Genomic DNA, 24,885 nt, shown 5'->3' on the forward strand with positions numbered 1-24,885 from the left:
TAGCCTACTTATGACATAACAATGTAGGCGATCACACTGTTGGTTCTGTATGACAATATTTTTAATTTTACATTTAATTCCATGTGTATACAGTTCAGGATAAACACGGTTGTTTTTCTATCATGGCAGGGACTTTCCCCTAACTTTTATTGTTTTTACAATGAGCTAATGATAATTGTTATCCCTGAACTCTAATCCTAACCCTCACACAGACATTTGAGACATTATTTGCTTCCCTCATGGGGACCGTTGGCTGGTCCCCACAATGTACTGTAGCTGATTTCTGGTTTTACTATCCTTGTGAGGACATTTGTCATGACAATGTTGGCAAAACTTGACCCCCTACACACACACACACACACAAGCTAGAGGTCAGTGAACTAGGTGAAATGGTTATTTGGAGGATAGAGTGATTCATATTTTTCTTTTTCATTTGTATTCAATTCAGACACTCCCAGAGGTCTGTACAAAATATGAGTGTCTTTGTGGATTTTTTTTTGTCACTTTGAGACCTTTGAGCATTATAGCAAAAATCAGAGAAATGGAACAGGATGATGAGCTGATTTTTGTAAGGTGTGTATGCGTGTGTGTGTGTGGAATGTTGCCCTGGCCAGTCTCCAGGTTGAGGGAGGATAGCGTTTCCAATCCGAGAGGCTGTGAGCATTCTGGTTTGGTGAGTTTCTGAGACACATGCACACACACACACACACGCACACACACTCAAAGGAACAGGTTGCTCGGACCAGCCCGGTGAGAAAGAGACTAAACATTTCCCAGTACTAACTGTGCTTTAACGACTGACACGTACACTCTCTATTCTTATCAGCGTCTGAGGCCTTCAAATTTTCTTGAAATCATATGGCTGTTTCTATGAATTCTCTAATTGGAAGGTTTTTGGTGGTTTATTTATTTATTTGAAAAGCTTGTTTTTTGACCTCTTCTAGATTTCAGACCATACACTCTCACATGGGGCCAGTATTCCTACACAGATTCATTTCTTTCCTCCTCAGAGCAGAGGAATGTGAAGATTATGTCAGTAAGTAAGACGCAAGTATTGAGACTAGTGCTAATTACTCTCTCTCTCTCTCTCTCTCTCTCTCTCTCTCTCTCAATCTCTATCTCCGCCCGGTCTCGCTCGTTCTCCCTCCCACCTTCTTGCCATTGAAGAAGAGAAAGAGGAGGAGAACAAACAAGCAGGGACAGGGAAGTGAAACAGTTTGGAGACAGAAACCAAAAGAGAAAAAGTTCTCCCAAAACTTTAAGTCCCCCCCCCCACCCCATCACTCTGGACTGTCAAGACCTGAGAGAACTGACACGATCAGGGGTGAAATCTTAAGAAACAGGGATGAATGTGACTGATCTACTGTATCTTTGATTGGTTTGAGATTCTGTTTGACAGCTACTTAACACTGCAGGTAAGATCGTATATTCTTAAACATCTGTGTGTCTGATTCTCTCCTTCTATGTCTTATGATTTGTCTGTCGTACTTCATCTTGTTCTCTCTCTCTTGCTGTCATCTTCTCACAGATGGTCCAGCGATCACGCTTTCCCCTCTGACCTGATTTGTTTTCATAGAGTTCAGTTGACATTGCTTACTTCATCCCATTCTCCCACTCTCTCTCCCTCTCTTTCTTTCCCATATGACTGTTTTAAGGTTAGAATGTCATTGTGTTCCAAAACTGTGTTGAAAGTTGCTCTGCGGGTCTTTTGTGTTTGTGTGTGTGTATGTGTGTGTGTGTGTGTGTGTGTGTGTATGTGTGTTGTGTAACTGCACTCAGGGGGTGTGCTGTAATTTAGTGTGTGTGAGAGAATCAGGTTTCTGACAGAGAGATGGCTCAATCTATCAAAAAATAAGAGTGAGATAATGAAAAAAGAAAGAAAGAAAGAAGAGTTTACATGAGGGAAAATACAATGATCTGACAAATTTGTCTTTTTCAGACAAAATTCCAAGATGAGTTATAAACATTCTTTATAAATGAGTTATAAACAAGTTATAACTAACTAGAGGAACAAAAATAGGTCCCCTTGAGGGTACCACTTCAGGTACAGTTCTGGACTTTTTTAGGGTGCATGAATGGACGAGACACACACAACTAAACAAATGAGCCGTGTAATCTTATTTTCTGTCAATAAAGGATGGATTTCATCCACTGATACTAATTTAATTGTTAAGTGCTTAAACTTCAATCCTAGAGTGCATGTGTATTTGGGTTTACTTAGCTATACTTTGAGAATATTGTTCTCAGAAGTGAGCTAAATCTAACTAAACCTCCCAATAGAGAATTCTTAGGACATCCCCAAAAGTAGAAATCATTCCTAAGTAAAATATATAGAGTAAATAAAATGCACACCATTTCCTTTAAGGGTTAGCAGTTATAATTAGCTTTATATAAAAAGTTGAAACAAAAGAAGTCCATGATATTTCTTTATTTAAATAGATAGGTAAATGTGGTCTTGAGAGACAACACGCTGTGGATTTGCAATATGGGGAATGTAGTTTAAAAGAAATGTTAAATGACGTTAGAAAGAATTAATACCGAGGTGAAGGACAAAGCAAAACGTGATATGTGTATGTGTCGAGGGTCATGTGACTCGAGGCATCTCTGTTGTTACTCCAAATAGTGCACCTGTTAAATGAGTAAGTATGTTTATTTGGTGACAGACCACTGGGGCCCAGTAGTGTGTGCACTTAAGTGTGTGTATCTGAAATCTGATTGGCTGTGGCTCTGAGCTGAACCAGTTCTCTGTCTTCATTCAGATGCTTATCTGATTCTCAGAATGCAGAATATTCAGGTGTGTGGGCATGTGTGTGTCATTAGAATTTGTATATGCTACAAAACAAATTTTATTCACTTTCATGGGTTGTGATCTCCACAAACTCAAACTGAATAGAATTTTAAGGTTTAGAGACATTTCTCAGTTCTTTCTCCTTTATTGACTATAGTTTTAGTTCCTCTTTGTAAGAAACACTCACACGCGTTTACTTAGCTATCTAAATGAGGACATACTTTTATTAGACTTCTACTGTATTCAAATAAAGCTTATTAAATCTACTATAGACTAACCGTAACATGTCCCATTTTTACATCTTGTAACTATACTTTTGCGCTTATGGACTGGCCCCATTCACATTTATTGTAAGTGCCTGACCTTGATTTTTGCTTTTTTAATTAAAACGAGGGATGAGACTACATCATTTTCTATGGTAATCAACATTATGCCACAAATGCTGTTGATTGAGCTTAACTTGTATTGAACCCAGAACATTCCTTTAACCTTTAAATAAGGCTTTCTGCATTTCATTTGTCCTTTTTTTTATCCCCCTTTTCTCCCCAATTTGGAATGTCCAATTCCCACTACTTAGTAGGTCCTCGTCGTGGCGTGGTTACTCACCTCAATCCGGGTGGCAGAGGATAAGTCTCAGTTGCCTCCGCTCCTCAATCTGCGCATCTTATCACGTAGCTCGTTGTGCATGACACCTCGGAGACTCACAGCATGTGGAGGCTCATGCTACTCTCCACGATCCACGCACAACTTACCACGCGCCCCACTGAGAGCAAGAACCACTAATTGCTACCACGAGGAGGTTATCCCATGTGACTCTACCCTCCCTAGCAACCGGGCCAATTTAGTTGCTTAGGAGACCTGGCTGGAGTCACTCATCACACCCTGGATTCGAACTCGCGACTCCAGGGGTGGTAGTCAGTGTCAATACTCGCTGAGCTACCCAGGCCCCTGGCTTTCTTCATTTCTTGAGTTAAAATAATAATAATTTGGTTCATTTATTAATTGAATGCCAATTGAGGACATCCCCAAATGTCTCCAAAGGCCAGTTTTGTCAGATTTAGCTTACTTTGGGGATAATTTTGTCCACAAACTATAGACACACACTGCTTATTCGTCCATCCTTTAGCACTCGTCAGTTTTCTTTATGTCTTGTAGACATAGGCTACTATCAGCGATGGCGAGGGAGAGAGAGCAAGACAGCTCACCTCTCGTTCTTTGTTCTTAAAGTCATATGACTGATCATGTGACCTCCTCAACATGACTTTAACCCTGACAGACATCTGGAGAACAGTGTGTGTGTGTGTGTGTGTGTGTGAAACAGTATCTCCTCGCTCTCCCTTCTGCTTTTCTTTCCATCTCTATCCCTAACACACACCAAATACCTGCACTCCACAATGAATGCATTCTTCCACTGTCTGTCTCTATAGAGAGGCTACAAGAGCTGTGTGTGTGTGTGTGTGTGTGTGTGTGTGTGTGTGTGTGTGTGTCTGTGGTTCTCCTCCAGGTAGTTTGATTAATAGTGACTTCTGAGGGGTGGAGCTCTTTTAGACCAAATACTTAATTTGGGATATCCCACCGTGTGCCACACACACACACACACACACACACACACACACACACCCAACTCCTTATAGACACAGGTTCTGTATGTCCAAATCAAGTCGCTCAATTTCTCTTTCGTTCTCACTAATGCTTTTATGCCGCTTCATTACACACTTTTCTCTTCCCCCTTTTCTTCTGTCCTCTGTTGTAGTGAATAATAATAGGCCCCCGTCCACTGAACCTCACAAACAGAGCAAAGGAGCATTGGAAATATTATTTACACACCAATTACTACAGCGCTGGTCTCATTTTGATATATAAATCCTTCCTGCTTCATTGTGTGTACAGTACGTGTCTGTTTGTGCAGTTAGAGAATCAGAGAGAACACAATGGTCCCTAGCACATTTCTTTTTTTTAAGTAACTGTTCAAAACATCTTGTCCCTTATACATTGATACTGAAGACACTCACACACTCACATGCAACTGTTTCCATTTCTGTTCCAAGTTACTCAAATAATGTAAGTACACCCCAGCCCTAAGTAAAGACTGGACTACTGAACCAATGTGCAACTGAAAAAAAAAAAAATTACTTGAAGTCTTAAAGGTGCACTCAGTAACTTTTTGCTCTTGTCATCTTGGACTTACAGTGATACCTAGTGGTGTGGATGCAGCATCATTCAAAATCATTAGTTTTCAGTTAGATGCCATTGTAGAAATTCACTATTCACAATCAGCCATGCTTAATTTAATCCAAGAGTGAAAGTGTCCGAAAACAAGATGGTTACTGAGATTAAGCAAGTAGTATTCAGCTGGTCATGTGATTCTAAAATGGCAGCCTCCACGAGGGCACCCCATGTAGAATAAAACAGCTTTTATAAGGTTACTGATATGACTAGAGTCCTCATCTCATGTGAGTGGTCATAATTTTACATTTTTGAAACAATGTTTCAAAATTACTATTAATTTCTTTAGGAGTAAAATTTTTTAATGTGGAAAAAATCTACTGAGTGCACCTGTAAGTGTAGTTCACACATATTGTGATTTTCAGCAACAAAGTGAACGGAAGTCATTCAATTTTAATAAGAGTTAGTGATTTTAGACGACATTGAGTTCAACTTTAAGCAAATGAGCAGTGACATGATGTGACAACTACCAATGGGAGTGCAGACAGTGAAGCTAACATGATATACAGTAGTAGTCGAGTAGGAACACCTCGCTACCAACAGTACAGCGAAAGTAAAGTAAAATGCTTAAATCAAATATGACTGTCATGTTGCACATATGGTCACGAGACGTGATGAGAACCAGTGAGATTTGATGTCATCAATGTAGCCTCCATATTTGATTTAAGCACTTTACTTTATTAATATGATTTGATCGTGAATAACGACTTAAGGCGATAATCTTAGGTGGTGTGAGCTGCGAGGCGATCGTCTGTGTTTCGCGACAGCTATCGGGTTCTTGAATAATGTATAATGTGCAGGGAAAGGAAGCCGGTGGAGTTTCTGGTGCCCCCCTTGGTAAGATGGTGCCTACGCAGACTGTGTAATATATGCGTATAGGGAGCGGCGGTACTGGTCATATCGATGACATTTTTTTTGTGGTTTTATGTTGTTATTTTTGTCCTTTCTCGAGTTCGAAAAACCAGAGTCATAGTTCACTAACATTATGGTAAATAAACCCTGTGAAAACTTTTAAAAAATTCACTCTTTGTGGTCAACAGAAGAAAAAAAGTTATATGGGTGTGAGACGACATTAGGGTAAGTAAAAAATGACTGAATTTAAATTCTTTAAATCGCTGTCAGTGTGAACATCCCGCTACATCATGTCCTAACCAGGTGCAACACGATAAAGTGACTTGCAGTAAGAGCTCTTTCCATATAAATCTGATTTATTTATTTTTTTGTCTTAAGCCAACCGTCCATTTTCAGTTTTGTCCATTTTGTCCATCCATTTCCATTGCTTTGCTGGTTAACCCCTCCCACAGTGAAATCTCATTGGTCCAAAATCCCACTCCACATAATTGTATATTAATGCTGCCTTCACGTGCTGTTGGAATTATCGTAAACACATGCCCCCTCTGAGAAAACCCTTTTGAGATCATTTTGATATCCTAGTTTCTGACTTGGGAGGAGAACTTTCAACATGGCAGAGGAAAGTACAGTTTCTGTGGTGAATGATAGGTTAGGTTTTATACATTTATTTTCAAAAGCAGCTACCTTGTTATCGCTTGCAATTTCGGTCCTAAACAGTTATGCATATAAATAACCATTTGATGCCTATTGTACATTTTTACACAGATAAATTAGAATGTATATGTATTACGATGTCAAAATAAGAGTTCCCCAAGAAATATGAAACAACTAACCTACCGTTCTCTATGTTTCCTGTTCTCTCTGACTACAAAGCATTTGAACGTGACATACTCATAATTACGACTTCAGAGTGGGAAGTAGGATTATTCCTAAGGCAGCATAAACATCAAATATGTTCTGATTGGCTGTGATTGTGTGGTGCAACACAGTATTGTTGCTTTCGGTGTGGGCATACAAATTACCTGTCAGCAGAAACTTGTCGTGTCTGATTAGTACAGGGTGTCATTAAGTGTGCACTTTTTTTTTTTTTTTGTGGCTGATACAAACTTTTAATGGAGGTTTTTAACTTGATACTGACACCTATTGATGGTACCAACAACATATTAGAAATACTCAATTAGTAGGCGTATTTGTGGGTGCATGATTTATTTATTGCTCAATCAAAATGTTTAAAAAATAGGGGGATTACCAAGATAAAATTATCAGTATTGCACTCGTCATGTGATCTCCATAATGGCAACACCCATGAGGCTGCACCCAACTCCAGGAAGAATTGAACAGCTTTTTCTATAAGACTAATATTACTGGAGTCCTCATCTCATGTGAGTGTTCAAGTTAAAAATACTATTCATTTCTTTATGTGTACAACTTTTTATAATTAGCCAAAAATGACTAAGTGCACCTCTTCTAAGCTGTTTTGAGCACAAATGCAAAGAAATTTCAGGCCAATAATGGACTTCTGTTGTAAACACTAGAGGGGCTCTTACATGTCTGGAGATATTAAAAGCACTGGAGCAGTTGAGCCACCAACCCACAATCAGTCACCATCAGATGACCTTGACTCAAAGTAGATATACTGTAGGTCAGATGCCTTCCTAGCATAAAGTTATAGTGAGCAGTGTGCGCATGTCTGTATGTGTGTCTGTGTCTGTGTACATAGTCTATTCATATATTCGTACAATGTTAAAGTTTGAGTTAAACCTGATTTTCCAGTTATCTCTACCAGTAATGTGTGACGCAATGTGTGCAAACTAAAACGCACTTACACACTCTTTCTTTATCACCCCTTACTCCCTTATACACACACACTTCACTATTCCCTGTCCCCTGAGGCTTCATAGTTAATAAATATCATTCATGCACATCCAAGTCTCTGTGACTCCTTTTTCTGTGACACAAACAAACCCCCCTCATCCCTCCAGCCTAAGGAAGAACAGATGGAATCAGGCCTGAAATCAGTAAAGGAGAAGTTTTATATACTGTATATATATAGTATATATATATATATATATATATATAGTTGTAAGATGGGTGCCAATAACACAGTAAAGGCAGACTTTGCACCCTCTCATGGCATGTTGACTCTCTACACAGCCTCACCCTTCTTTATGGCTTACCCATAATGCATCATGTGCTCAGGGTTTATGACATTGTCAATGATTAGAAGATAATCACTCATGGTGTTATTTTGCATCTTGGTTGCATTTTAAGAGAGTAAGGTCACTAGTGTATTCTTAGAAGGTGCGCTGGAGAAACTTCTGGAGTGTCACAACACATATTAATGTAATCTCGCTTACATGCTGATTGAGCTTTAACTGCTGTAGACAATTGTTGAGAAATCCATCCAATTGGTTTGCCACTCCTGCATGTGTGTTATTTATTCTGTATGGCTAACTGAGGATTCATGTGATCAGCCAACCACCTAAAACAGAAATGGTTTTGCCCATTAAGTGCGCCATCATTTCTTGTTTATGTACGTACCCCATCGCACTTCACTCGCCCCCCCTACCCCATCTCACCCCAATGCTGTTCTGTAGTTATAGCTGAACATCCCAGTGACTCTGCACAAATGTACTTGGGTAGTTGACAAATAACACGTCCATAAACTTTCCAAGATTTTAGGTTAAAATGTACATTTATGAATAAGGGATTTTTTATATTTTAAGTGCTATTTTAAGTTTTTAATCACAATTTTTAATCACCTTTAAGCTTAATTAGTAGTTTATTTAAATAGACTTGTATTGTAACAAATACATTTTTAAAAGTCCAACAGGGCCTAAAAATATGGATGGCCCTGGGCAGGTGTGGGAGTGTTTAAGGCCTGTTGAAGGAACTGTCACTAGGCTGTGAATTAATTAAAAGTTTTAATCAAATTAATTATGTGATGCGCAGATTAAATAATTGAATTTATCACATAGGCTATATATTTCCTGAAAAAGGCTCCCAAACAAAGATAATACAGTATATAGTAATTTAAACAATTATAAACACAATATATATATATATAAATATATTCATTCAGATCATTTAAATACATTACGTTATTGTGCCAGATGAACAAAGCATTGATTAGACAATACAAAAAGTGGCTTTAGAAGTCAATATATTGTTTGTTTTATTTCCATATCATTGAACATATGCCTATTATTGGCCTACTTTAGACAGAAATCCATTTTCATTTGAGTTCATCATAGGACTTGAGCCATCTGATCCATTTCAAATGTTTGTCTATGTAGCATGTACACATGCATTAGATCTCATCTAGTTTTGGTTGCATCATGTATTACCTGTCACGATTAAGATGCTGCGTCAAGTAAAAAGTAGTTTGAACAGCTCCTTTTCATTTTGTGTGGCCTGCCTGTTCTCGATGGTTTGACAAGGCTTGTTGTCTATATTGCCCACTTGGTACAGCCCCAAGCTGAGGCTGCGCTGACTGCCCCCTACTGGCTGTGGAACGCAAAAATAGCACAGTTTATAATGGAATTTACATACTGATCAGGCAGGGGGCATAATTAATTGCTTAATTTTTTTAACACATTATTTTTCATACAATTAATCACACTAAATGAACACATTAATTGACAGCCCTAGTTTTTTTTATGTCTCATACACTTAAACATTTAGATTTCTGTGATGTATTTAACTGTTGTTGCGAATGGATTTAAAGGTGCACTCAGTATTTTTTGTTTATGCTCTGGTGGCTGATATGGCAGTTATCTTGGACTTAATGTATACTGATAACTAGATGCATTTATGCAGCATCATGCAAAAGCTGTTGCCTTCGATTACTAATGTCATTTTAGAAATGCGCTATTCACAGTTAGCCATGATTAATTTAAAAATTAATCTGAGAATAAGGGGGGCTACCAAGATAAAATGAGTAGTATTTGGCTGGTCATGTGATCTTAACATGGTGGCCCCCAAGATGCAGACCAACTCTATGTAAAATAAAACAGCTTTTATTAGGCTGCCGATTTGACTGGAGTTTTCATCTCATGTGAGTGTACGTGATATAAACATTTTCAAAACGTTTTATTCACTTCTTCAGAGGTAAAATGTTTTATTGTAGAAAAAATGACAAATATATATACACTCAGCAAAAAAATAAATGTCCTCTCACTTTCAACTGCTTTTAATTTCAGCAAACTTAACGTGTAAATATTTGTATAAACATAAAAAGATTCAACAACTAAGACATAAACTGAACAAGTTTCACAGACATGTGACTAACAGAAATGGAATAATGTGTCCCGGAACAAAGGGGGGTCAAAATCAAAAGTAACAGTCAGTATCTTGTGTGGCCACCAGCTGCATTAAGTACTGCAGTGCATCTCCTCCTCATCGACTGCACCTGATTTGCCAGTTCTTGCTGTGAGATGTTACCCCACTCTTCCACCAAGGCACTTGCAAGTTCCCGGACATTTCTGGGGGGAATGGCTCTAGCCCTCACCCTCCGATTCAACAGGTCCCAGAGGTGCTCAATGGGATTGAGATCCGGGCTCTTCACTGGCCATGGCAGAACACTGACATTCCTGTCTTGCAGGAAATGACGCACAGAACGAGCAGTATGGCTGGTGGCATTGTCAGGCTGGTGGGTCAATTCAGGATGAGCCTGCAGGAAGGGTACCACATGAGGGAGGAGGATGTCTTTCCTGTTACACAGCGTTGAGATTGCCTGCAATGACAACAAGCTCAGTCCGATAATGCTGTGACACACCGCCCGAGACCATGACGGACCCTCCACCTCCAAATCGATCCCGCTACAGAATACAGGTCTCGGTGTAATGCTCATTCCTTCGACGATAAATGCAAGTCCAACAATCACACCTAGTGACACAAAACCGTGACTCGTCAGTGAAGAGTCCTGCCTGTCCTGTCTGGTCCAGCGAAGGTGGGTTTGTGCCCATAGGCGATGTTGTTGCTGGTGATGTCTGGTAAGGACCTGCCTTACAACAGGCCTACAAGCCTTCAGTCCAGCCTCTCTCAACCTATTGCGGACAGTCTGAGCACTGATGGAGGGATTGTGCGTTCCTGGTGTGACTCAGGCAGTTGTTGTTGCCATCCTGTACCTGTCCCGCAGGTGTGGTATTCGGATGTACCGATCCTGTGCAGGTGTTGTTACACGTGGTCTGCCACTACGAGGATGATCAGCTGTCCTTCCTGTCTCCCTGTAGCATTGTCTTAGGTGTCTCACAGTACGGACATTGCAATTTATTGCCCTGGCTACATCTGCAGTCCTCATGCCTCCATGCAGCATGCCTAAGGCATGTTCACGTAGATGAGCAGGGACCCTGGGAATCTTTCTTTTGGTGTTTTGGAGTCAGTAGAAAGGTCTCTTTAGTGTCCTAAGTTTTTATAACTGTGACCTTAATTGCCTACCATCTGTAAGCTGTTAGTGTCTTAACAACCGTTCCACAGGTGCATGTTCATTAATTGTTTATGGTTCATTGAACAAGCATGGAAAACATTGTTTAAACCCTTTACAATGAAGATCTGTAAAGTTATTTGGATTTGTACAAAATTATCTTTAAAATACAGTGTCCTGAAAAAGGGACGTTTCTTTTTTTGCTGAGTTTATATATATAATATACACTGATCAGCCACAACATTAAAACCACCTGCCTAATATCATGCCACCAAAACAGCTCTGAACCGTTGAGGCATTGACTCCACAAGACGTCTGAAGGTGTGCTGTGGTATCTGGCACCAAGACGTTAGCAGCAGATCCTTTAAGTCCTGTAAGTTGCGAGGTGGGGCCTCCAAGGATCAGACTTGTTGGTCCAGCACATCCCATAGATACTCAATCGGATTGAGATCTGGGGAATTTGGAGGCCAAGTCAACAACTTGAACTCTTTGTCATGTTCCTGAAACCACTCCTGAACAATTTTTGCAGTGTGGAAGGGTGCATTAGCCTGCTGAAAGAGGCCACTGCCATCAGGGAATACTGTTGCCATGAAGGGGTGTACGTGGTCTGCAACAATCTTTAGGTAGGTGGTACGTGTCAAAGTACCAAAGCGACATGAATGGCAGGACCCAAGGATTCCCAGCAGAACATTGCCCAGAGCATCACACTGCCTCTGCCGGCCTGTCTTTTTCTCATTGTGCATCCTGCTGCCATCTCTTCCTCAGGTAAACGATGCACATGCACCCGGCCGTCCACATGATCTAAAAGAAAATGTGATTCATCAGACTAGGCCACCTTCTTCCATTGCTCCATGGTCCAGTTATGATGCTCACGTGCCCATTGTAGGCGCTTTTGGCAGTGGACAGGGGTCAGCATGGGCACTCTGACCAGTCTGCAGCTACACAGCCCCATACGCAGCAAGCTGTAATGCACTGTGTGTTCTGACACCTTTCTATCATGGCCAGCATTACGTTTTTTCAGCAATTTGTGTTGTAGTAGCTCTTCTGCGGGATCGGACCAGACGGGCTAGCCTTCACTCCACACGCGCATCAGTGAACCTTGGGCGCCCATGACCCTGTTGCCGGTTCACCAGTTGTCCTTCCTTGGACTACTTTTGGTAGGTACTAACCACTGCATACTGGGAACACCCCACAAGACCTGCCATTTTGGAGAAACTCTGACCCAGTCATCTTGCCATCACAATTTGGCCCTTGTAAAAGTCCTTCAGATCCTTAAACTTGCCCATTTTTCCTGCTTCTAACACATTGTTTCCTGCTTCAGAACTGATTGTTCACTTGCTGCCTAATATATCCCAGCCCTTGACAGTTGCCATTGTAACGATATAATCAATGTTATTCAGTTGTCAGTGGTTTTAATGTTGTGGCTGATCAGTGTGTGTGTGTGTGTGTGTGTGTGTGTGTGTGTGTGTGTGTGTGTGTGTGTATATATATATATATATATATATATATATATATATATATATATATATATATATATAAATACAGTTGTGGACAAAAATATTGCCACCCTTGGTAAATCTGCATTGTTTATCCTTTTGAGCTTTCATTAAAAAAATCACAAAAATCTAACTTTTAATTGAAGTAAAACAATTGAAACAGGGGAAATATCTCATTATTAAATAAATATTTTTCTCCAAAATGCATTGGCCATAATTATTGGCACCCTTTTATTCAATACTTTTTGCAACCTCCCTTTGCCAAGATAACAGCTCTGAGTCTTCTCTTATAATGCCTCAGGTTGGAGAACACCTGGCAAGGGATCTGAGACCATTCCTCCATACAGAATCTCTATAAATCTTTTAAATTCAGAGGTCCATGTTGGTGGACTCTCCTCTTCAGTTCACCCCACAAATTTGATATGGGGTTCAGGTCAGGGGACTAGGATGACCATGGCAGAACCTTGATTTTGTGGTCAGTGAACCATTTTTGTGTTGATTTTGATTTGGTTTTGGATCATTGTCCTGCTGGAAGATCCAACCAGGGCCCATTGTCAGCTTTCTGGCAGAGGCAGCCAGGTTATTTATTTTTGATCTGTTGGTATTTGATAAAGTCAGTGATGCCATGTGTCTGAACAAGATGTCCAGGACCTCTGGCAGAAAAACAGCTCCACAACATTAAAGATCCAGCTCCACATTTAACCGTGGGCATTGGGTACTTCTTTATCTCTGTGTGCGCCAAACCCATCTCTGGTGTTTGCTGCCAAAAAGCTCTTTTTTTTTCATCTGACTATAGAACCCCGTCGCATTTGAAGTTCCAGTAGTGTCTGGCAAACTGAAGACACTTGAGTTTGTTGTTGGATGAGAGCAGAGGCCTTTTTCTTGAAACCCTCCTAAACAACTTGTGGTGATGTAGGTGATGCCTGATATTTTGTTTTTGTTTTTTTTTAGACTTTCTGATCCCAAGACCCAACTAATTTCTGCAATTCTCCAGCTGTGATCCTTGGAGATTCTTTGGCCACTTGAACCATCCTCCTCACTGTACGTGGAGACAGTATAGCCACATGTCCTTTTACATGCTGATTCTTAAGATCTCCAGTTGATTGGAACTTGTTAATTATTGCCCTGATGGTGGAAATGGGCATTTTCAATGATTTAGCTATTTTCTTTTAGCCACTTCCCATTTTGTGAAGCTCAACAACCTTTTGCTGCACATCAGAACTATATTCTTTAGTCTAACCCACTGTGATTGATGATAAAGGCTATGTCTCATTTGGAAGGCTGCATGCTAGGTAGGATGTGTCCTTTGAAGGCTGCAGTATACCGAGAGTCCTCCTTTAAACAAGCCTCGTTTAAACGAGACGGCCTTTGTAGGACAAACGGAAACGTAACATAACATGGTTGCTATGACAGCACGCCACTCTTTAACAAGCGCGAGCACTTTGATTGAGAAGGTAACAAAGTCCCTCTGGAAGGGAATGCATGAGGTAGATTTTAGGAGAGTTATAATGATGTAAAGAGAAAAGAAAATAGATTTTACAGGTGTACTTTTAGTCTAATACTTTATTTTAATTATATATTAATACAGTTATACATATTATATACTCTGCACCCATCTACTGAGGTACTCAACTTGGGAATTTACATTCCTTGCGTTTGAACATCATTTTTACGGGCAAATTGGCGTAATTTGTTTTAGACATTTCCGTGGAAGCAAAGAATTGTGGGTTGTGAGTGCCCACGAAGGGTACACCTCATGCATCCTCCGAATTCCCGTGAAAGAAGGTTGCATTCGAATGCTGCATTTAAAGTGTCCTACTCGCTTTTATGAAAGGAGACAGCCTCGGTGACGTATGTGGCCGACAAATGCGACCTTCGGAGGATGCATCCTTCCAAACGAGACACAACCTAAGGGAATTTGGCCAGTGTGTTACCTCATATTTATACCCCTGTGAAACAGGAAGTCGTGGCTGAACAATTTCATGTTCCTAGTCACCCAGGTGCACAAAATTTTTTTTAAATATGAATGGGAATATATTTCAGATATATTTTACTCATAAGAATTTCTAGGGGTGCCAGTAATTGTGGAGAAAAATATTTATTTAATAATGAGATATTTCCCCTCTAAAGTTTAGATTTTTGTGATTTTTTTGAATGAAAGATCAAAAGGATAAACAATGCAGATTTTTTTTCACAGCCTTCTTTGCTCATATTTACCAAGGGTGCCAATATTTTTGGCCACTACTATATCTATATCTATCTATCTATCTATCTATCTATCTATCTATCTATATATATATATATATATATATATATATATATATATATATATATATATATATACTGTATATATATTGTTGTATATACAGCATATAAAATTTTCATAAATAATTTTTTTTTTTTTAAGATGTTTAAGGTTGAATAAAATATATAAATATATTTTTTGTGACACAAATAAAAATGTGTTGCTAAAAATAGCAATTCATTTATGTCAGGGCCAGTGAAAACGTTGGAAGGGAAAGGAAAAATATGAGTCTGACCAGTAGAATTGTTGAGCCCTTTGCAGAAATTCAGTGTAGTTTTTAATTAATATGAGGTCATAAAAGCTGCATGTATGTTAATTATACAAGAATTAAAAAAATTTTTTTTGTTTAAAATAAGTATGACTACTTTCACTATTTGACAAGTCATGTTAACTACCCACTTACTGTATGTGATTGTGTGTGATTTTGCGATTCAGGCTTGTGTGTTTATTTGTGTGAATGGAAGGTGGAGAAAATGTTGTGGTGTTGTGTACACTTTGTCTTGTGTGGAATGATAACTGCATGTTTCGGTTGTATCTTTTGTCTGGTGGCATCTTTTGAGATGGATGATAGTATTTCTGGCGTTCTCTATTTTTTTACACTACTTGTTATAAATAGATTTTTTAATTATTTTTTTTGTAATATTCACACACACACAAGCACAAACGCAAACACACACCCTTGTGAAATCAATTGTGATTTCCACCTTATCTTTGTAACTAAAGCGACGTAAAACATACTGTAACATGTAAGTACCTGTTTCTTAGGAACTGGAATGACATTTTACAGCCGTTTACAGGTTTGAGTGTTGCCGACGTTTGCTTAATTTCAAACACTGTCTCTCTACATCTTTAAATGTTTTAGAATGCAGAAATTCAGGAAACTGATCTCAAATCAGAACAGACAAGTTGACTATTTTTCAGTCAGTTGCCATCTGTGACGAACTTTTCTGCAGTCAATGGACAATCTCATTCACAGACCATTACACACAGTCACGCACCGTACAGACATATCTCCCTCTCATTTGCTCTTAGAAAAGCAGGAAAGAAGTCTTCTTGGGTGTGACAGGGAAAAGGAGAAAGAAATAATAAGACTGACAGAGAGAGAGAGAGCTAGTAGGAGAGAGGTGTAGGAGGGGGCACCTTTGCTCTGCCCCACCCCTCACAGGCACTGAGTAAACACACTTCTACCTACAGCACCTCGAATCACACTATCTGCTCCTCTACCCCACCGGCTGTGTGTGTGTGTGTATGTGTATGAGAGAGAAAGAGGGTAACCACTGACACCAGACAGAGAGAAGGCCTGAGAGAGAGTGTGTGTTTGACTGTGTGTGAGTGAAACCACATCACAATACACACTGCAGCTACAGTGCCACTCGGATACACATTCATTCACCTGAAGAGGCAGGTAACATCTGGGTTTTTGCCCTGCTCGAGTAACTGTATTTTCTGTTTGTGAGAAGTCTGTTAGTTCAGGCTCTTGTTTTACTCCAAAAATCAAATTTTTGTGGACTGTTTTCATCTTTGTTTTTGTTTTTTAAAAACTGTCCTTTTTCAAAATGTCGATGTTGTTATGACCTTCAGTGACCTTCAGGCGAACTTTAAAGAGGGAAGAAATCCATTCGCTTACCATATGGTAGGCATATTGAAGTGTCAATTCCACAAAAAAACACAGACATATGTTAAAATGACAGTAGACTGTGCTGTAATCTGGCTAGCGGCATTGTGTGTTTATGCAAGTGAGCATAACATAGCATAAAAGGCAGTTGTGGGTTATTGTGCGCTACATTGGTTGTTGGTCTTTGGACTCGACTCCTTCAGCCTCCTATGTTTGCTGTTGGGGTGGGCCCAGACCTGTGCGTGTTACTGTTATCAGTTCCCATATTTTCTCAATCAATGGCAGAGGTATCTGTATGTCGGTGGTATTCTCCATGCATTGATATAACACAAGAGAAAGTGATGAGCCATCGATGCTCAGCTACCAGTGTTCTTTCTTGAGGTATTTTGAACAGATCATCAGCTGTGTGTGTATTTGTGGGTCTGTATCAGTGGTAATGTTTGATCAGGCCTCGTCACATTGTGTTGCAGAAAGTAGATTAACAGCAGGAGTGAAGAATTCAAACTAGAAGATAAGAAACGTCAAGAAGTCATCAGCGTTTGCAACTCGTCCCAGCGCTCTATGAATGTGTGAGCCAGAGGATTGTGTGTAACAGGTACATAGTATACACATTGTGATTAATAAGTGGGTTTGTGTTTGACTGAGTGTGTATTCACTTGACCGTAATCACTTTATTTTTCTCACTTCCTTCTTCCTGTTTTGTTATTGATTGTTAGGGCTTTTTAATTTAGTGCCTGTCAAGAAAATCTTGCTTTTGTGTTTTTGACTAGTTTCTAAGTCGTGAGAACAACATTATTGTATGCTTGTCATATCAGTGGCTGGCTAAATGTTTTACTGTAGCCTGTTTTCATAGGGAATTGAAACTGAGGATTACAGGAATTGAGAACTGTCTTGTGGGTAAGGTGGTCACCATGTCCACATACTCTCTGTCTGCTGTTGTTTAACTGTCGTTTTCTGTATTAAAGTGTTAGTTCACCCAAAATGACAGTTCTTGCATCATTTACTCACCCTCATGCCATCCCAGATGTGTATGACTTTCTTATTCTGTAGAACACAAATTGTAATTTTTAGAAGAATATATCAGCTCTGTAGGTCCATACAATGCAAGTGAATGGGTGCCAAAATATTGACACTCCAAAAAGCACATAAAAGCATCATAAAAGTTATCCATACGACTCCAGTGTTTTAATCCAAATTTTCCGAAGTAATAAGATAGGTACGGGTGAAAAACAGATCAATATTTAAATAATTTCTGCTTGAAATTCTTCTTCCTGCCCAGTAGGGGGCGATATGCATGAATAATGTGAATCACCAAAAACACAAGAAGAAGAATGTAAAAGTGATCTGTTTCTCACCAACACCTATCATATCACTTCTGAAGACATTGATTTAACCACTGGAGTCGTATGGATTATTTTTATGCTGACTTATGTGATTTTTGTAGCTTCAGAATTCTGGCACCCATTCACTTGTATTGTATGGACCAAAAGAGCTGAGTAATTCTTCTAAAAATCTTCATTTGAGTTCAGCAGATGAAAGACAGTCATACACATCTGGGATGGGTGTGGCATAAGGATGAGTAAATTATGAGAGATTTTTAATTTTTGGGTGAACTATCCCTTTAAGAAACTGTAATGAGTTCTTTATATAATATCTTTTTGTGACTGATCTCCTGTGATCCAGATTTTTCCATTTTCTTTTTTTTTTTTTTGGATTTTTCCCCTTTTCTCCCTAATTTGGAATGCCCAATTCCCAATGTGCTTTTAAGTCCTTGTGGTTGTGTAGTGATTTGCCTCAATCCGGGTGGTGGAGGACGAATCCAGGTTGCCTCTGCATTTGAGACTGCCAACCTGCGCATCTTATCATGTGGCTTGTTGAGCACGTTGCCACAGAGATATAGTGTGTGTGGAGGCTTCATGCCATCCACCGTGGCATCCACACTAAACTCACCACGCGCCCCACCGAGAACGAACCACATTATAGCGACCACGAGGAGGTTACCCCATGTGACTCTACCCTCCCTAGCAGCCAGGCCAGTTTGGTTGCTTAGGAAGCCTGGTTACTCAGCACGCCCTGGGATTTGAACTAGCGAACTCCAGGGGTGGTAGCCAGCGTATTTTACCACTGAGCTACCCAGGCCCCGATTTTTCCATTTTCAATGCAGATAATATCTTCAAATTATCTTCAGAAGTGAGCACTTGTAGCACTTGTAATACTGTTGTTACTGGTGTGCACAGAGGTGAATCGCACAAAACCACGTCCAGGATTTTTTTTATTTTTATTATTTAGAACAATTATGATTTTTTTTGCATTGTGAAATGTTATTCATGACAAGCCCCCAAAATTATAATGACCACAATATGTCCTAATTGTGTACATTTGAGTTTAAAAAAAAAAAAAAAAAAAATTATTATTTCCATTATTATCAAGTTGATTCTCATTAAATACAGCATTGAGTGAATTTCTTCTTCTTTTTGCATTATAGAGTAATCAGAATTGGAAGGTTTAAAATCAGGTTTGATTTTGAGGTGAAAAATGAGCCCAGACATGCTCTTGACAGGTTTCGTGAGGTTCACATTCAAAGTTCTGCCAATCTGCTCGTTCAGCATTTCAGATTGATTATTATTGTGACAAATGAACTTTCACTGAAACTGGAGGTGTATTCTTTGATCCAGCAGTCTTCATAAGGGAACGGTTTATTTCACAGTGAAGATGTCAAAAAGTGCACAGTGTGCAAAGTGACAATCAACAGTCAGTAAAAATTTTGATGAAAGATGTATATACAAGATTGATTCTTGTGTATTTTTGTTTAGTTAGTTCAGAGAGTGTTAAACTGTAGAGAATTGTGGATTCTCATTTTGATTGAGGTAATGTTAATGATCTTTGCAGTGATCACAAGGTGCCACAAGGGTCAAAGTTTGTCAGAGATGAGGTTTAATAATTATTGGATGACATTATACAAGCGCAAGTTTTTGCTTAGTCACTGAGAAGAAGACAAAGTTCTGCACTTTTTGCTTTTTGTCATGTGAGTGGTTGACTTAATACTGTATGAGCCTTTTTAAAAGTTCTCTTTAGCAATACACATTAACCCACCAGATTATTTGTTGGCACGGCAACAAACGTTGACTCTTAATACGCTGGCTACTGTGTATGGACACTGATCATAAATGGAGTTAATCTAAACCTTGCTGACACCCCAACATTCAGACCAACTCGCTCTCTCTTACACTCGCTCAAGAGGTTGTGTGCATGAGTGAGTGCTTTCTTTGGTCTCTTAGTTGCTCTGTGGGGTGTATATTGTTTGAAGAGCTCTTGGCATGGCTAAAGAGCTGCCCTTAGTCAGGTAGACGCCATATTTAATTTTCCACGATTGAAAATGAGGCTGTGGGGCATAGAAGTACAGTCTGGTGTACTACCTTAATGCACCCAACTAACGAGTTGCATTTTCAGTTGTAAATTATGTAATCCAGTCAACAGGAATGCGTATTTTACTAACCACATGCCCTAACCCCAACCCCAACCCTAACCATCAATGGAGTGAAAATGCAAAAAATTGCTTTTAATTTGCAAGTAAATTCGCTACATCTTGATTTCCTGCGTGATCAGTTTTAATAAATGAAATTACGTGCTTCATTACACGTTTCGCTGCAATTTCCTAGTGAAGTGTCCAGCGAGGGGACGACAAAAGTGAGTGAAATGGTTTTTAAGGTGGAGTTTAGATGGAGATTTTAAATAAGTAAAACGTACCTCCCTAACCTAAAACTTTAACCTAACTCTAACCTATAGTGTCCTAAAGGCAAATGAGAGGTAAACAAAACATACATCCTCACCCTAAACCAACCCCTAAACCTACCTGATAGTGTGTAAAAAGCAAATGTGACATGAAAAGCAAATTTTCTGAAGCAAACACATAATTTTGTGTCGCTTCTTCGACACTTTTGTCTAATGTGTCAGCTTGCTTGTTTGGCTGGGATCAAACTGTGGCCTGCCAAGTCTACAGTCCATTACTCTATCAGGTGACCTACTGCAGAAGCTAGTCACGGTGGAATAAATGTGTAAATTTAGGTGGGTCTGTAATACAAACGTTAAAATGTGCTGTTTTCTGATTGATGCGTAATAGTAAAAGTGTTTTGATATCATAATATAGCAGTGTGTGAGTATTAGTGTTTATAAAGTCATAATCAGCCATTGTAGCATTGTTGTAGCACCTCTAGTGTTAATTTCTGCAGGAAACTGCAGCAAAACATTGAACGCTGCACGTAAAAGTCAGTTTGCAAAAATGTAGTTATAGTAACGTTCATTCTATGAGACTAGATTGTGTAATTGTTTCTCCTTGACAGCAATGAGAATAAATGGAGAGCAAATGGAGATTTTTTTTTTTTCTAAAAGAAAGACCCTAGTAATTTAATCTAGACTCTAGAGTTGTAAAAGTGAGCTCAACAATATTTTAAACTGAGCCTGGATTTGCTAAGATACCAAAGTCTGCAAACACTAACAATTTCAATTTGATATTTCTCATGAAATGTTTTTCAAGACTACATTATCTGCGCTATGCAATCCGCAATAATTGTAGCTCTGTAATCTTGTCAACAACGGTTGTCTCATTTGTGTCTATTTTTATTTCTACTAAGAAATTTTAAGAGAAACCTCTGAGAAAAAGTTGATACTTTAATGTTATATTGCTGAGATCTCCTGAGCTATGAAAGAGCACCTCTGAGCAATACAATCTTTCCTCTGGGCAGAAAGACAGACACACTCAGTGCACATTAACAAATTCTGCCTACACTTTACACACATAACCCTTGTGTGACAAAGAGCGTGTGTGTTTGAGTGTACACTTTTAAGGATGAATTCATGTTACTGAGTCAGAATCACAACCTAGTTATTCATTCACACCACAGGTATGTAACCACATTACTATCTACAATCTTATCAAACTGGAGCACAAATGCGCATACATGTAATATGTAAACAAAAATTTAGCTGCAAATCTCAGCAAATGACTGATGACTGCAAAAGCAGCACTCCACCCCATTTCACAGAACACCCCCCCCATACACACTCTCTTTGTCCCATCATACAAAATGTCAGCGCTTTATTTTCTGATCCATTTTCTAAGCCACAGTGACCCAGCTCTGTACAGCAGGTGTTTGTGTGTGTGTGTGTGTGTGTGTGTGTGTGTGTGTGTGTGTGTGTTTGTGGATAGTAGACTTGTCTTGGAGGCCAGCTTTGGCATTGTTCTAGTCTTCTACATTTCACTCTTTTCTTTCACCAAGATTGAAGGAGTTTCACCCAAGAGATACTAATTGAGCTGTCTGCACACAAAAGGCCTGTATGTGTTCCTTTGTGTGTGTGTGTGTGCACTTGTGTGTGTGAGTTTATATGTGCTGATTGTCACATACTGTCTCGGGTGTCAAAGAAGTCAATGATCAGATACGTGTCAATCAGTCTCTTTAATAATGACAAACCATTATCTTGTGATCACACACACACACACACACACACACACACACACACACACACACACACACATAAACACATACGGTGACAATAACGTATAAATCTCTCACTCTTTCCAAGAAAGTTCTTCCTTGATTATTAACACACTTCATTTAATGACAAGCCATCATTCGTTATTAATATAACTTGTAATTTGATACTCATAAGCTTAAATGACCCAAAACATATGATATAATTCTGTCAATATGAGCACACACCTGGACAGCTAGACCATATCCATATTTATACCCTTGTTTCATTCGTACAGGAAGAAGTAGCATTTGTTTGCCATTTTACATGTGCATGATAAAATGATAAAAAAAAGATGAGTTTATGTATGTTATATTCAATCTAAAATCATTCCAGGTTCTTTTTTTTTTCAAGACTTGTTGAAAAGAGCACATTCATGCATACGTGTGTGTGTGCAGCTAGTGATTTGTGTTGGTTAATCATCTACCTGCTGCTGCCTCAGGTTCCCTTGCACCAAGTGCGCACAAACACACACACACACACAGAGACACACACACATGCAGAGTAAAGGTCAACCATTGCCAGGCAGGTACAATGAGATATGGAGATCAGATGTTGGCTAGAAAATAAATAAACTTTTCTCTCCCTGTCGATCCCTTATTTCTCTTGCTCTCTCTGTTTCTATCTTCTTTCATTCCTTCTTTCATTTATATCACTTGACCCGTCTACTCCCTCCCTCTCATACCACTGATTTTCACTTCCTGATGTTTTCTGTATCTCTGTACGGAACAAGGAAACTTCCAAAAAGTCTCACTTCCAGAAACACATGACAGCCTAAAGGGCCGTTCACACAGGACGCGTTCTTGCGTTCAGAAACAGCGAGACACAGCACAAGGAAAGGAGAAGAATGCAGGGGTCTCATTTAAAGACACATTTTGAAAGGTTTAGGGCAGTGGTGTAGTAGTGTCTGAAGAGGTGGACATACAGTGAATTTATAAAAGACCCAACCCTTTCATGTCATGGTGTACAGTACCCTGCTAAGAACAGTGGTGTTGATCCCAGGGGGGATGGGGGACAACCCATGTTCAACCAATGTTCAAGCCAAATCTACACCCTTGGCTAAAAACCATGGTAGGGTAACTTGATGTTAAATATGTATTTCAATTAATAGGTGTCATTAATGTTCCTTTTATTTGGATACAAAGAAATTGAAAATGCTTTATTATTACTCTAACTAATAAACTAATTCATAATACGCAATAAACTGTTAAGCATTGTAGCTAATATGAGTGTATTATCTACTGATTTACCTTAATATTGCTTTTTGCTACTTTTGCTGAATTACTGTCTTATTCTAAGTTTCTCTATTTACTTTCACAATCTCTGGCAAAGTTCCATCATTTTCCTTCCTCCTGAATTCTGCTGAATCATCTTTCATTCACACACTTTCATTCAACTCACACTCAGAGTCTATCCAGCATTTAATAAGATTTCTAAAAAGGTTTCTAATAAATCTAATATAAAACAGTCTGTCCATTCCACAACTATTATGCGTCGCTGAGCTGTACTGTTATGTTCGTCATGGGGCAGCGGCATTTATGTAAAGTCAACATTTACAATCCATTTAGCTTTTGTAATCTGATGTGTAACTGGATATTCAATGAGAAAAATATGTACAACAGGACTTGATTTTATTTATCTGGAATTAATTGGATTGTGAAAAGTGGATGTTACACACCAGAATAGAGCCAGTACAATGGAGGGGAGAGGTTGAAAAATAAGAGCAATTTGTAATGTCCTCTGAAAAGGAAAGTAGCCTAGTTTAAGAGGCGGAGCAAATTATACATTTTGATGAAAAAAATACAACAAATTTTTTGTGTGTGTGTTATCATGCACAGTTAGACCGGGAACATGCATTGGGAAAGAGAAAAATGTTTAATTTTAAGTTTATGTTGACTTCAAGTTTCATAAAATTAACCCTTTAGTTACAGGGTTATGAGCTGGTGATGCCAGTGTCTCCTCAAATCTGAACCGTGAACCTTTGCGTAAGAGGTCATATAAACACTGTATTCACAGAACTATGATTAAAATATCTCCTATTGGTTGATCTGTCCTTTTTGGTTTTTAATTAGTCAGTCTGCTTTTCTTCCTGTTTCAGCTTGGCCTTGAGCCACACATGTTCTGATTTTCTGTATGTGTGTGTGTGAATGAGGAAGCGTTTGTGCATGTGTGTGTGAGAAAGATTTGGGTTAGTACTGCTGAGTTGCCTGTTATTCCAACCTCACACTCACAGTCACATGCTGCTCCAATGAGCCTCTTGGAACTTAACATGAAAACACCAGGTACCAACTTGAGCACTGAGTGTGTGTGTGTTGTAGTTGTTCATTTGTAGATTTGAACTTTATCCCTGGAGAAAATGACTAATTAATAACCTTTACACTGTTTATAATTTATGTGTTTTCCATTGCTCTTGCTTGTGATTGTATTTTTGTATCTGTTTGAGTTGTGAAATGAATTGTGTGTTTCAAGCTGTGAGTGGGTCAGCACGCTCTGCGTGTGTAACCATGGTTTCATTGCTAAGCAACCTACCTACCTTACCCTCTAACCGGGCATCAAGTTCCGGCTAACTGTTAATGCTAAATTACAGACTAGAGCCAACTAACAGCCACAGAGTCTGGTCGAATATACAATATAACATATTTCATGATC

General features: G+C 39.1%; 1 protein-coding gene across 7 annotated transcripts in view; it reads left to right on the forward strand.

The window, feature by feature from the left end:
* The first annotated feature begins 1,253 nt into the window (after positions 1 to 1,253).
* Positions 1,254 to 24,885, forward strand: part of LOC127445094 (RNA-binding protein 47-like) — a 34,749-nt gene continuing 11,117 nt past the window's right edge. For 3 of the 7 annotated variants that reach the window (XM_051704864.1, XM_051704870.1, XM_051704871.1), the window contains exon 1: positions 1,254 to 1,415. The gene's annotated coding sequence lies outside the window, so the exon portion shown is untranslated. Of the gene's footprint in view, positions 1,416 to 13,738; positions 13,829 to 16,355; positions 16,494 to 17,200; positions 17,303 to 24,390; positions 24,519 to 24,885 lie in introns of those variants that run through there. The other 4 variants (XM_051704866.1, XM_051704867.1, XM_051704868.1 and 1 more) reach the window with 4 other exon arrangements.

The sequence above is a fragment of the Myxocyprinus asiaticus genome, chromosome 8, assembly GCF_019703515.2.
Source record: "Myxocyprinus asiaticus isolate MX2 ecotype Aquarium Trade chromosome 8, UBuf_Myxa_2, whole genome shotgun sequence".
Classification (NCBI taxonomy): Eukaryota; Metazoa; Chordata; class Actinopteri; order Cypriniformes; family Catostomidae; genus Myxocyprinus; species Myxocyprinus asiaticus.